This window comes from Typopeltis vanoorti, chromosome 24 (assembly GCF_054136105.1).
Source record: "Typopeltis vanoorti isolate ZY-2024b chromosome 24, IOZ_Tvanoo_1.0, whole genome shotgun sequence".
NCBI lineage: Eukaryota > Metazoa > Arthropoda > Arachnida > Uropygi > Thelyphonidae > Typopeltis > Typopeltis vanoorti.
The window spans coordinates 73,468,672-73,483,847 of NC_143572.1; the positions used below are offsets into that span (position 1 = coordinate 73,468,672).

The window sequence follows — 15,176 nt, forward strand, 5'->3', positions numbered from 1 at the left end:
TAGGAAGCTAGTGTTTCCTAAAATCCTGATGGTGCCCCCTGGCGGGCTATATTGGTAGTTCTTGGCCTTTGGGCTGAAGTTCTTCTGATAAAAGTTTCCCAAATTTGGGGCAGTTTCATGCATCCAAATTTGTTGAGGTTTGGCATGTTCCTAAGGGCCGAGGCTGATTCCATGAATAGTCTTTCATACTTGAACTTGCTGCGGTGTATTACTGTGGCTTTCTTCCATCTTATTCTGTGGCGAGTATCCAGAGCGTGGTCTGCAAGCCCAGAGTGGCTGTACTGGTAAAATCGGATGTAATCCTTGTGTTCTGAGATTCTGATATTTGCTGTCCTGCCTGTTTGGCCAAAGTAGGACAGTTACACACTAGTCACCCACCAACCTGATGGAACCTTGGTTTTCTCAGTTTATAGAAAACCCACCCATACAGGCAGATACATTCACCAACAATCCCACCACCCCCCCTTACAACAATATGGAGTTATTAAAACATTATTCAACAGGGCAAAAATAATCTGTTCTAATGATCAAGCCCTAACCACTGAACTAAATCACATCCGTGACACTTTCTCAGCCAACGGCTACCCCCTCCAAAAAATCCAAAAAATACTTAACCCAGTTATCCACAACCCACCACCCCCTCCCCTTCACAAAAAAGATTACTCTAAATCTATCACGATTCCCTACATCAGAGGCACCTCGGAAAAAATCAATAAAATCCTAAAAAAAACATGACTTGACCCCTTGTTACAGACCACATAGAAAACTGGCATCCCTTATCCGCTCCACCAAAGACCAACCACTTCCCCTAGACCTACCTGGTGTATACCAGGTCCCTTGCAGCTGTAAACTGTCCTACTTTGGCCAAACAGGCAGGACAGCAAATATCAGAATCTCAGAACACAAGGATTACATCCGATTTTACCAGTACAGCCACTCTGGGCTTGCAGACCACGCTCTGGATACTCGCCACAAAATAAGATGGAAGAAAGCCACAGTAATACACCGCAGCAAGTTCAAGTATGAAAGACTATTCATGGAATCAGCCTCGGCCCTTAGGAACATGCCAAACCTCAACAAATTTGGATGTATGAAACTGCCCCAAATTTGGGAAACTTTTATCAGAAGAACTTCAGCCCAAAGGCCAAGAACTACCAATATAGCCCGCCAGGGGGCACCATCAGGACTTTAGGAAACGCTAGCTTCCTAGCTTCAGTCTCATTTGCTGTTATTAGTACTTGTGTGCACGTGTCTTTTAGTAAGTTCCCAAGAAGATGGCAATGTGACTTTCGCCGAAATATCGGAAAGTATATATTAAAGTTTATTTAATCTATATTTCTAGTATACGCTGTCAATTCCTTAAATATTAGTTATCATATTCTTGATCTTATGTCTTCTCTTGTTCTGCCATCTTCTGTTATTAGGCTTCCTAAATATTTAAAGCTTTTCACTTGTTTTATTTGATGTCTATATGCTCTATATTGATAGGGATTTTGCCTGTAACAATGACTTTAGTCTTATCTGTGTTGATTTTCATTTTATATTTTTCAAGGTTATTATTTAGTAATTCTAGCACTGTTTTTAACGTTCTTCTGTTTTCTGCTACAAGGGCTATGTCATCAGCAAATCTTATACACATGACTTGCTCACCATTTATCTTTATGCCACTATTTATTTTATCATTTAGTTTCCTGAATGGCCTTTTCAATATATAAATTAAATAAAAGTGGTGAAAGTATACATCCTTGTCTTACTCCACTCCTTATATTTATTATTTTCTCCTTATCATTGATTTTAATCCGTCCATTTTGATTTTTGTAAATTTGATAAATTATTTTCCTATCTCTCAAATCTATGCCGATATTAGTTAGACAATTTAGGAGTATTTGCTGGTTTACTTTATCAAACGCTTTCTCTAAATCAAGGAAGCAAATGTAAGTATTTTGATTAAGGTCTAATCTTCTCTCTATTATTGTTCTTAAACAGAGTATTTAACAAGTGAGGAGAAAGTATTTTTACTTTCTCCTCATTGTTTAGTACATATGCAGAGGCCATCATGCGTGAAGCATTGGATGAGCTCAAGACAGGAATTAGGATAGGAGGTAGATTGATCAGTAATCTGAGATATGCTGATGATACAGTACTCCTTTGTTATGACATGGAAGAACTAGGACTTATTCTTGACAAAGTTAACAAGATCAGCAATAACAGAGGACTTCAACTCAATCCTAGCAAGACAAAGATTATGGTTCTCAAAGGAAATACAAACAGAGAAGCTCTTGAGAAACAAGTGTACCTTAATGGAGAAAGAATCGAGGAAGTCAGCAAGTTTGAGTACCTGGGATTCATTATTAATGTGAAGAACTGCTGTTCAGATGACGTCAGAAAAAAGTTAGGAATGGCTAAAACAACAGTCAGAGACCTGTCTAAAATCTGGATCAATCTCCATGGAAACAAAGTTGAGGATTTTGGATGCAATAGTTTTTCCAACAGCGACTTATGGATGTGAGACTTGGAATCTAAAGAAATCAGATAAGAAACGGATATCTGCTTTTGAGATGTGGTGTTACAGAAGGCTGTTGAGGATATCATATACTGAAAGGCGTACAAATGAATGGGTGTTAGAAAATATCAGCAGAACTTTAAGGCTTCTTAAGGATATTGACAGAAGAAAGTTAAAATATTTTGGACACATAGAAAGGATGAAAGGGGGACTTCTCAGAACAGTAATAGAAGGTAAAGTTCCTGGAAAAAAGAGGCAGAGGTAGACTATCAATGAGATGGATGGATGGCGTATGTGGAATGACTGATCTTTAGAGAGTTGAGGCCGCCAGAAAAGCAAACAACAGGACTACATGTCGAGGCCTGGTGTGGCACATCACCGAGCATCGGAGTGACAATACGGCATCTATAGATGCCCAGTGAAGTGATGAAGAAGAAGAAGAACAGAGTATTACCTCTCTTGTTCCTTTATTCTTTCTGAATCCAAATTAGTCTTCATCCAACAGACAATCTATTTTTGAATAAATTCTATTTTGAATAATTTTTAGCAGAATTTTGCTAACATGTGGGATTAAAGCTATTGTTCTAAATTGTCTGCATTTGTTTGCATTATTCTTTTTTGGTATTATGGTTGATTTCATAAACTCCTTTGGTATTTCTCCTGTATCATAGATTTGGGCTATTAATTGATAGAGTAAGGTTTTTGTCTCATCACCTAGATTTTGTAGCAGTTCTATAGGAATATTGTCTACACCTGGATTTTTTCCCATACTCATTTTGGACAGTGCTTTATCAAGTTCTTCTCGCATTATTGGGGGTCCTAGATTATCTTCATTTTGATTTTCTATGCTGATATCAACATCAAGTTCGTCACCATTATAGAGATTTTCAAGATAATTCTTCCATTCCATTAATATATCCTCAGATTCTATTAGTAATTTTCCATTTTCATCTTTAATGGCACTGTTTTTGCTGTTCTTATTAAATTGGAAAGTCAGTTTGTTAATTTCTTTATAGGCTTTCTCTATGTTTTCTTTTTTAAATAATTCATCTATGTTATTACACTGTTCTTCCAGGTATTCTTTTTTGGCTTGTCTACATTTTCTTGTAATTTGATTTTTAAGATATTTGTATTTGGCCACATCGTCTTCTTTAACAGCATTTTTATATATTTTTCTTTCATCCATAAGGTCAAGTATTTCATCTATTATCCAATGTTTTCTTTTTCTGCATTTTTCAATAATTGATTTGATGAATTTGTAATTAACTCTTATTATATTCCATTGGTTTTCAATATTATTCTGACTATTTATGTTTTCTGGAATGTTATGATCAGTTGCCGCTTGATATCCTCCCTTTAATTTTTCAAGGTTCCATCTTATTGGTTTGTATCTTTGGATTTGTTTCTTATGTTTCAGTTCTGTTTTCATTAAGACAAGGTTATGGTTACTACTAATGTCAGCACCTGGATAGCTTTTGCAATTTTTTATTTGGTTTCTGTATCTTTTCTTGACCAATATATAATCTATTTGATATCTATAATAAATTTAATTTAATCCTTTATCCAAGTGTGAGCAAACAAAGTTTGCACCTGAAAGTATCTTCAGGACTGGGGTAAGGTGGTACAACACCGGGCAACTTGTTGCAAAGGTGGAGCAAGCTAATATAACTCCAATCTCAGTATCTCCCATAATGCAAAACATATCTCCTTGCTGATATGTATAATGTTATGCATTAAGGGAAGGGCCACTACCCAGACTAGTTTTGACCTTTATTGAAGTCTCTTCAGTGGGAACCAGGCCCAAGTGGAGATACCAGGCAGAAGCATTAGCAAGGTCATCTCTACCTATAGGAGTTAACAAACAGTGTGCAACCTTTTTATTAAATTACTCTGGATTTAGAGAAAGATGTTGAGTTTATTTTTCACTTGGTTAGACTATAATAAATTTAGTTTAATCCTTTATCCAAGTGTGAGCAAACAAAGTTTGTGCCTGAAAGTATCTTCAGGACTGGGGTAAGGTGATATAACACCGGGCAACTCGTTGCAAAGGTGGAGCAAGCTAACATAACTACTATCTTAGTATCTCCCATAATGCAAAACACATCTCCTTGTGGATATGTGTAATGTTATGCATTAAGGGAAGGGCCACTATCCAGACTAGTTTCTACCTTTATCGAGGTCTCTTCACTTTTGCAACGGGTTTCCCGGTGTTGTACCACCTTACCCCAGTCCTGAAGATACTTTCAGGCGCAAACTTTGCTTGCTCACACTTGGGTCAAGGATTAAACGTAATTTATTATAGTCTAACCAAGTTAAAAATAAACTTTCAACATCTTTCTCTAAATCCAGAGTAATTTATTAAAAAAGGGTGGCACACCATTCGGCAACTCCTATAGGTGGAGATGACCTGCGAATGCTTCTGCCTGGTATCTCAGCTTGGACCTGGCTCCCACTGAAGAGACCTCAATGAAGGTCGAAACTAGTCTGGGTAGTGGCCCTTCCCTTAATGCATACCATTATACATATCCGCAAGGAGATATGTTTTGCATTATGGGAGATACTGAGATAGGAGTGATGTTATCTTGCTCCACCTTTGCAACATGTTCCCAGGTGTTGTACCACCTTACTCCAGTCCTGAAGATACTTTAAGGCACAAACTTTGTTTGCTTACACTTGGATAAAGGATTAAACTAAATTTATTATAGTCTAACCAAGTGAAAAATAAACTCTCAACATCTTTCTCTAAATCTAGAGTAATTTAATAAAAAGGTGGCACACCATTTGGCAACTCCTACAGGTAGAGATGACCTTGCTAATTCTTCTGCCTGCTATAACCACTTGGGCCTGGCTCCCACTGAAGAGACCTCAATAAAGCTTGAAACTAGTCTGGGTAGTGGCCCTTCCCTTAATGCATAACATTATGCATATCCACAAGGAGATGTGTTTTGCATTATGGGAGATACTGAGATAGGAGTTATGTTAGCTTACTCCACCTTTGCAACGAGTTTCCCAGTGTTGTACCACCTTACCCCAGTCCTGAAGATACTTTCAGGCGCAAACTTTATTTGCTCACACTTGGATAAAGGCTTAAACTAAATTTATTATAGTCTAACCATGTGAAAAATAAACTTTCAAAATATTTGATATCTATTTGAATCCCCAGGCGCTTTCCAGATGTATCTTCTTTTTGGAACTTGAAATAGTGTATTTGCTATATAACTAACTGTTTTTGTGCACAAAATTCTATTAATTGCTTTCCTCTTTCATTCCTACATCCAAGACCATGGGGCTTGCGACTTGCAGGCACGGGCATGGCTAACTCATGGTCCCAGAGCTAAGTATGATCTATTTCAAAGCTTTTGTTCATACTTTTCTCTAACTCTTCCACTTCCTGCTTTTACCCTCATACTAACATTTTTCCTAACAAGGATTCTTTACTTAAAACTTTCTGTCTGTCTCTTTTCTTGCTTACTAACCCCAGGAGGAGGTCCTCCATTCTCCCTGAAGCTATTAGAGTACGAGGGCTAGGGGTGTTTCCTCCTCTTTCAACTAACCACTAATAGTTATAGTAGTGGGCAGCAGCGCTACTTGTATTAACCTCCTGTAGCATACATGTTACAATACTGCAATGTGGAAAGCAAGGGGGAACCACCACATTACATTCCCAAGTAAAAGCAGCAATGGAAGTTAAAAATGAAATCAAGATTGGTGATGGAGCCTTCACTGAAGGAGTCATGCCCGGCAGGAGAAGTAACCAGGCTTCTCAGGTCGACAGCCACCGAAATCCTGGTACTTATTCAAAAATGAAGACAAGAAATAAGCTGAACATGGAATGCAAGAACATTGCTAGAACTGGGTAAAATAGAAAATGTGAAAAAAGAAATGGAAAGACTTGAAATGGACATTCTGGGCATTAGTGAGGCGAGATGGGAGGGACAGGGTGATTTCTGGAGTGGAGAATTTCGGATAATATATTCAGGACAAAAGAAGGGTGAGTCAGGTGTTGCAATAATGCTTCATAAAAAAGTTGGAAAGTTAATCACTACAATAATTTACCATAGTGACAGAGTCATGGCAATAAGCATTCAAAATGAACCAGTAAACCTGAATATTAAAATGGTCTACATGCCAACATCACAACATAGCGATGAAGAAATAGAAGAAATTTATGAACAAATAGAAGAAATCTGGAGCAGCTTTAAAGACAGAGACAATACAATAATAATGGGAGATTGGAATGCTATAGTGGGAGAAGAGAGCAATGATAATGTTTCAGGAAGATTTGGTCTTGGACGTAGGATCTGGGTGAAGAGTGCATTTTCAGTAGAAGTGTACATAGTTTTTTCTGCTGAAAACTTGAATCCATTACTGAAGAGGCACGATCGACTGCTTGTTAAAATTGTCTTTCAATCACTCTCATGTTATGAAAGTGATAGTAAATTGTGAAGTCATCAACATATAGAGCATTGACTACAATGGGAGGCAGCTGTTTAGTGATCAACTTAACTTTGATAGCAAATAAAAAGTGTCACACTTAACACAGAACCTTGGGGAACATCCTGTTCTTGATGATATGGTCGAGACAGCATACTTCTCACTCTGAATTGGAAAACTCAGCTAGACGTATGAGAACTATCCTAGGTCTCAGAGGAAGGGTCCTATGAGACCTAGGATACAGAGATACTAATCAATGTTTTGGCTACAACTGTAGTCTGGTTCAGGGCTATTTCGTGTGTAGTTGTGTTATTACAAATAAGGTTGGCGATTTTTCCCCCCCTGATTTATTCAGTTTTCTTAAATTAATTGGAATATATTTAGTATATTACAGAAGATTTATTTTTTTTTTAATATAATTGTAGATATATTGTTAAATCTAGATAGTCTTAAAAACAGGATCAAAAACTAGTAAGAAAAAACAAGTTAACACAGATACTAGATATAGAAACCTTTGTTCAACTGAGAAGGAGCACTAAAGTACTACTGTTGAAGGGATAAGTGCAGATAACTTGACATATGAAATATCCCAATTAATACAAGTTATTAGATAATCAAAGAGAGAATCAGAAAAAGTTGAAACAATTGAAGAAATTAAGACAGAATAAGAAAAATGAACAAGCAGCAGTAAAAAAACAAACAATTAAGTAGGTAAGATAACAATGAATAATAATAACAATAAGGTAGGTTAATTGGAATATAAGAAAAAAGAAGTATCATGGTAAGAAGATCATCAATTTCCTGATATGTACTCTCAAGGGGTATACAGGATACAATGACAGTACTACAGGTTTACATTATTAGTAATCTCCTATCAACAATTTTCCTCCAAATTAATTTATTAGTGGTCAGCACTCCAATATTGTGGTATCTGACACATGTCCTCTAAGGCAGTGCTGCCCAAAACTTATGATGTAAAGGCCCCCTTGGAAAAATTAATATATTTCACAGTCCCCATCAAAAAAAAAAATCATAATACAGACATATATTCTTGATACAAAATTAATAATGGAAAACTCACGTACAAATATTATTTAATAGTATAATTTTCGCCTGTGTGTCACAGGCATCTTCAGTACATTTTAAGCTCAAATTAAACAATAACTGACAATTCCAAAAAGTGCCACCTAAGTAGCTGGTGTAAGATAGCTAAAAAGATCAATAAATTTCCTAACAAAAAAAAAAAATAATAATTAATTAAAAAAACATATACACACACACACACACACACACACACACAATAAAAAGTTAAGAAAGATTAGCTGATTTATAAAGTACCATCTCCTAAACAGAAAACTTGCGTACAAAGATTATTTAATAGTATAATTTTCGCCTGTGTGTCACCGGCATCTTCAGTACATTTGAATCTCAAATTAAACAATAACTGACAATTCCAAAAAGCATCACCTAAGTAGCTGGTGTAAGATAACTAAAAAGGTCAATAAATTTCCTAACAAAAAAAAAATATATATACATATATGATATATGGATGAATGGACATTCTAAAAGATAGTAAAGCGCACAATGGCTCAATACTTGTGCACGGCCTGGTTTACGACCTGGGGAAGAAGCAAGGCTTCCCAGGTTGTAAACCAGCGAAACCCTTGTACGTGCATTGGGACGTGGAATGTGAGAACCCTCCTACAAAGTGGAAAATTGGAAAATTTGAAGAGAGAAATGGATAGATTAAAAATAGCCATATTGGGAATTAGTGAAATGAGATGGACTAGAACTGGAGACTTTTGGAGTGGTGATTACAGAATTATTTATTCAGGTGATGAGACAGCAAAAAATGGAGTCGCAGTGGTTCTCAATAAGGAATAGGGAAGAACAGTAATCAACTCAGTAAAATGTAGTAGCAGACTGATAATGGTAAAACTATAAGCAAAACCAACAAATATTATAATAATACAAGCTTACATGCCTACTAGCGACCACAGTGATGATGAAGTTGAGAGAGTATATGTAGATATTGGGAATCTAATCAAACTGACCAAGAAGGAAGATAATCTTATTGTCATGGGGGATTGGTATGCAGTCATTGGTGAAGGCAAAGATGGTAGAGAGGTGGGAAAGTATGGACTTGGATGCCGAAATGAAAGAGGAGATAGACTTTTGGAGTTTTACCACCAATTCAATCTGATCATTACTAATACCTGGTATGAGGTACCAAAAAGAAGAAGGTATACTTGGAAAATGCCAGGGGATATAGGAAGGTACCAAATAGATTATATTATGACAAGAAATAGATTTAAAAATCAAGTAAAATCATGCAAAAGTTACTGGGAGTTACCTGAGAGCTGATGTTGATAGTGACCACAATTTGGTTTTATTGAAATGTAACCTGAAATTTAAAAAGTTGTCACAACCAAGGAAAAGGCCCAAATGGAACATAACTTGAAAACAGAGGAAAACCATAGAAACTATAAACAGCAAACTGATGAAAGCATCAAAACTGGAGAGAGGGAAAAGAAAAACATAGAGGAAAAATGGACTCATTTGAAGGATACAATCATCAAGGCCGCCAATGACTGCATAGGATTAAGGAAGAAGCAAATAAAAAAAACCATGGATCACCCAGGACATTCTAGATCTAATAGATGAAAGAAGAAAATACAAAACCTCCCTAAAGGAAGAAAGCAAAGACAAATATAAACATATAAAAAATATGATAAATAGAAAGTGTAAAGAAGCAAAAGAACAATGGTATACAGAGAAATGTAAAGAAATAGAAGATCTAACAAAGACTGGAAGAATCGATAAAGCTTATAACATTATAAAAGGAATAAGCCAGCAAAACAAGACAAGAAGTACAATTATCAAAAATAAACAGGGGAACATACTTATAGATAAGGAAGAAATTTCGGAAAGATGGAAGGAGTACTTAGAAGATCTATATAATGGAAAAGATCGAGATGCCAAGGCTATAGAAGATGAAACAAGACTTGATATGGAAGAAATTGGTCCAACTATATTAAAAGATGAATTTGAATGGGCACTGAATGAATTGTCAGCCAACAAGGCACCAGGCACTGATAACATCCCCTCAGAATTAATAAAATACTCAGGAAACATAACTAAGTCATACCTTTTCAAGATCATAAAGGATATTTATGAAACAGGGATCATCCCCAAAAATTTTACACAATGCTCTAACATACCCATTCCTAAAGTAAATAATGCAAACAAGTGTGAAAATCATCGAACAATAAGCTTAATATCACATGCTTCGAAAATACTACTCAAAATTATACAAAAAAGACTAACAAAGAAGGTTGAAGAATATGTTGGCAATGACCAGTTTGGATTCAGGAAACAGCAGGGGACAAGAGAAGCAATCCTAGCTCTAAGAACAGTTATTGAAAGAAGATTGGAGAAGAATCAAAATACTCTGAATAGTCTTTCTTGACTTGGAGAAAGCCTTCGATAATATTGACTGGAATCAAATGTTTTACCTCCTAAAAACAGTAAAGGTAGATTGGAGAGATAGAAGGCTCATATTTAATCTTTACAAGCATCAAGAAGCCCTAATAGAAGCAGCCAGCAATACAATAAAAACCGCAATAGCAAAAATACGTAGAGGTGTAAGACAGGGGTGCTCTCTTTCACTCATATTGTTTAATCTGTACATTGAAGATGCAATAAATAAACTGAAAGAACTAATAGAAACGGGAATTAAGATAAATGGAATTGATATTAACTGGCTACGGTTTGCGATGATATAGCAGTTTTAGCTGATAACGAAAACAAACTGAAAGCCACCCTAACAAAGAGATGGAAGAAATCTTCACACAATACAGCCTAAAAATTAATTATAAGAAAACAAAATTATTAATTACAAGTAAAGCAAATCCAATGAAAATAAACCTGGAAATAAATAATAACCTACTACAACAGGTATCCTCTTTTAAATATCTTGGAAGTCTTGTCACAGAAATAAAAAGTAACCAATCAGATATTAAAGCACGAATAATCCTAGCCAAAAAAGCATTCTATAACAGAAGAAACATTTTTACCAGTAAAGGACTTAGTATCCAGCTCAAAAAAAGGCTAGTGAAAACATACATATGGAGTATTGCATTATGGTTGTGAGGCCTGGACTCTAACAAAACAAGACATGAAAAAGTTTGAGACATTTGAAATTTGGTGCTGGAGAAAGATGATGAAAATTAGTTGAACAGAAAAGACAAGTAATGAATAAGTTCTGAATATAGTTCATGAAGAGCGGTCATTAGTGAAACACATCAATAAGAGAAGAAAAAGCCAAATTGGACACCATCTGAGGCATGGGGGACTGATTACAGAAATAATGGAGGGGACTGTAGAAGGAAAGAGGCCACGAGGCAAACCAAGAATTTCATATATAAATGACATAATGATGCTAACTGGCGCTAAGAGTTATGAAGAGATAAAAAGGAAGCCACAAGACAGGATGTTGTGATGTGCTGCTATACTGACCAATTTTCAGATTGATGCACCAAAGAAGAAGATATATATTTTATTTTTTTATTTTTTTTTGTTAGGAAATTTATTGACTTTTTTAGTTATCTTACACCAGCTACTTAGGTGGTGCTTTTTGGAATTGTCATTTACTGTTTAATTTGAGCTTAAAATGTACTGAAGATGCCTGTGACACACAGGCGAATATTATACTATTAAATAATCTTTGTGAGTTTTCCGTTATTAATTTTGTATCTATGTCTGCTCACGGTGTTCCTTTATCGAAACATATATTCTTATAATATTTATTGTATTTATATTCAATACAAAACATACACAGCGAATATTGCAAAAATCAAATGCAAATATTACATTTTTAGCATCTTACATACACATTTCACAAGGCACACTTAGTCTTAAAACCTTTTAAATTTGTTTTCATTATTTCATGGCCCCCAAGGAGGCCATGGCCCACAGTTTGGGAAGTGTTGCTCTAAGGAGCTTCTGAATGAATAAACCACCTAGATCTTGCTCTCCATCTGAAGTTGTTTCATACCATCTTCACATCAAACATCTGTTTTGTAATTTTTTCTCTCCTATTATTTAAATAATTTGCCACCTTAGATTAACTCTACTCACACATTCTTGAATGCTAACAAAGTCAAGTTCCTTCTTAATATCTTCATTCTGAATATGATTTTGCCATTCATACCATCTGTTCAAGGCACTAATTTTTCTCAGAACTCTCATATCTGTGGTTTCTAATCTTTGATCAAGTACTTTATTTCTAACCGAAAACTTGGATCCATAACTTAAAACAGGTTTGAACACCAACTTATATACTGCTAGTTTAGTGTTTTTACTAATTTCTCTTTTATTTATTCCACTGAATTTCATATAAATGTATTCATAATTTATTCCACTGGCTCCTAGATGAATAAATGTATGAAACCAACTTAGCTTATTCTGTTGTCTATTTCCACATCTGCCATCTTCACTAAAAACTATGCCTAAATATTGTACTTGTTTTATACGAGGGTGGTCTGAGAAGTCCTCAGCCTAACAATGAAAAAACAAATTTATAATTTCAAAATTATTTTTATTTTTCAACATAATCTCCCTTAAGACTAATACATTTATTCCAGTGATGATCCAGTGCCATTATCCCGTCCCTGTAGTAGTTCTCAGTAAGATCTGCAAAATATCCCTCTACAGCTGCAATCACCTCTTGATTTGAAGAAAAACACTGACCAGCAAAGAAGGGACAGAAGTCAGAGGGAACCAAATCTGGGGAATAGGGTGGATGTTCCAACAATTCATAGTGCAGATTCCTTAATTTTCCCATTGCCAAAACACCTTTGTGGGCAGGTGCGTTGTCCTGATGAAAGATGATTTTTCTCTTCTGCAAACTGGGTCCTTTCTCATAAATTTTTTCATCTAGTCTGTTTAAAAGATCGGAATAATATTCCCCGGTTATTATTTTACCCTTTTCAAGATAATAAACAAAATGCCTTTAGCATCTCAAAACACTGATGCCATGATCTTTCCTGCTGATGGAACCGACTGTCTTCTTTGGTGCTGAACAACCGCTTTCTGTCCACTGTTTTGACTGCTGTTTGGATTCTGGTGTGTAAATCCAAGTCTCATCCATAGTAATAAATCGATGCACAAAATCAGTTTTATTCTTGTTAAAATGCTCCACGCACTGTTCAGAGATTTTCATGCGAGTGCATTTTTGATCTGCTGTGAGCAAGCGCAGCACCCATTTGCGCACAAAGCTTTATCATATGCAATTATTCATGCAAAATATATACTACATTCTTTTGAAATGCCTATAGTCTCAGCAATTTCACACACTTTGACTCGCCAATCATCCAATACCATATTGTGCACTTGATTAATGATTTCTGGTGTTGTTACACTTTTAGGATGTCCTTCACGTGGATCATCTTCAAGTCTGGTACGGCCACGTTTAAACTCGGCTGCCCATTTCTTAATTGTCGAAAACGAAGGAGAAGAGTGTCCATAAACTTTTATGAACTTCAAATGAATTTCTTTTGGTGTTAAACCTTCTTTTACAAAGAATTTTATAAACACCGATACTCAATTTTATCTATTTCAAGAGATAAAGATAACACTTCTGCTTCAGACAGCTGTATAAAACAAACTACTTGATAGAATGACTTGCAATTTCACATGGATGCTTATAACAGATGTACCAACTTAGGTAACAAAAAAATCTTGCCGATAGTATTGCCATCTATGATTGAGGGAGAGAACTTTTCAGACCATCCCTCGTAGGTTCTCCACTGAGAATGAAGCTGAAGTTTCTATGCTTCTGCCTATTTTCATAGTTTTCCTTTTATTGCTGATTTTGACACCAAATTTGTTACAGCTGTTATTCAATTTAGAGAATCATGGAGACTTGCACTAGATGGGTTTAGGAATGCATCATCATCTGCATAAAGCAAAAAGCAAAGTTTCATATAACTAATTCTAATAACAGGTTTTAATACTTTCTTTCATTATGCACCATATAGATGATGAATAAGAGTGGAGATCGTGCGCACCCTTGTCTTTCACCAGACTGTACACCAAACCATCTTTCTGTGTTTCCTTCAATTCTAACTGCTAATGTACAATTAGACCATGTTACTCTGTATAATGTTCCATTTGCCACATATAATTGTAGCATTTTGAAAAGGCTTTTGTCTGGGCATCTTGTTATATTCCATTTCTAGATCTACAAAACTCAAGTACATGCTTGTTATAATCCCATGATTTCTCAGCTATTTGTCTTAAAGTGAAAATCTGATCTTGACAACCTCTGTTTGGCTTAATCCAGCTTGTTTTCTCCAAGTTTCTCTTCCACAATTTTTCTCAGCCTCTTCTCAGGTAGGTATCCTTACATAAATCTTACCTGAAACATTTAGCAGTTTCTCTGTAATTCTCACAATCAGCTTTATTCCCTCTTTTATAGATGAGAGAGCTCTATTCCAATCATATGGAATTCAACCTTCTGAAACAGACCCTGTGAATTATGCAGCAAAGACATTGCAGAAGTTTTGCTCCATATTTGAGCATTCCTTATTGAATATCATCTACTCCAGTGACTTTCCACATTTCAGGCTTTTGATTGCTTCTATTCTCAAGTACTGATAAGTAGTACCATTTGCATTCTTCTTGCACATTTTCTATTACTCTTCTATCACTGCTTGTTTCATCTAAGACTTTCAAAATAATAACGCCAGGAACTAGAATATCCTTATCTTCAGCTTTCATGCTGTCTTTATCATCTTCGATTACTTTTACAGTACTCTTGCTTCCATTTCTAATTTTTTTCAATAGCTTCCAGAAGATATTCTTTAGATTTTTAATTTACCCAATGTACAAATGTAAGACAGGGTTACAATCTTATGTGAGTAGGACTCACACTGAGGAAAAAAAAACACTTCGGGCTAATATGGCAAAATGTCAGTAATGTAATAATCAGCATGTTCAACTGATCACCTGAACCAAATTTGGCATATTGGCCAAATTAAAAAAACCCAGTCTATACAGTAACCATGGATCTAGCTCCCCCCTATCCTCTAAAATTTATTTTCTCCTGCTCCAATATCTAGATGGGGGAGGGGCAACCTACTTAGATGCTTATATGTTCTCAGATATCTTTCCTAACTGGATGATCTATATAATGCAAAAACTAAGGCAACTAGTTTTGTTTTATTGTGTGCAATAC

The 15,176-nt window shown here is 35.7% G+C and overlaps 1 protein-coding gene across 2 annotated transcripts in view; it reads right to left on the reverse strand.

Annotated features, from left to right (window-relative positions):
* Rab6 (RAS oncogene family member Rab6) overlaps positions 1-15,176 on the reverse strand; it is a 316,080-nt gene that overhangs the window by 128,388 nt on the left and 172,516 nt on the right. The window lies entirely within an intron of this gene.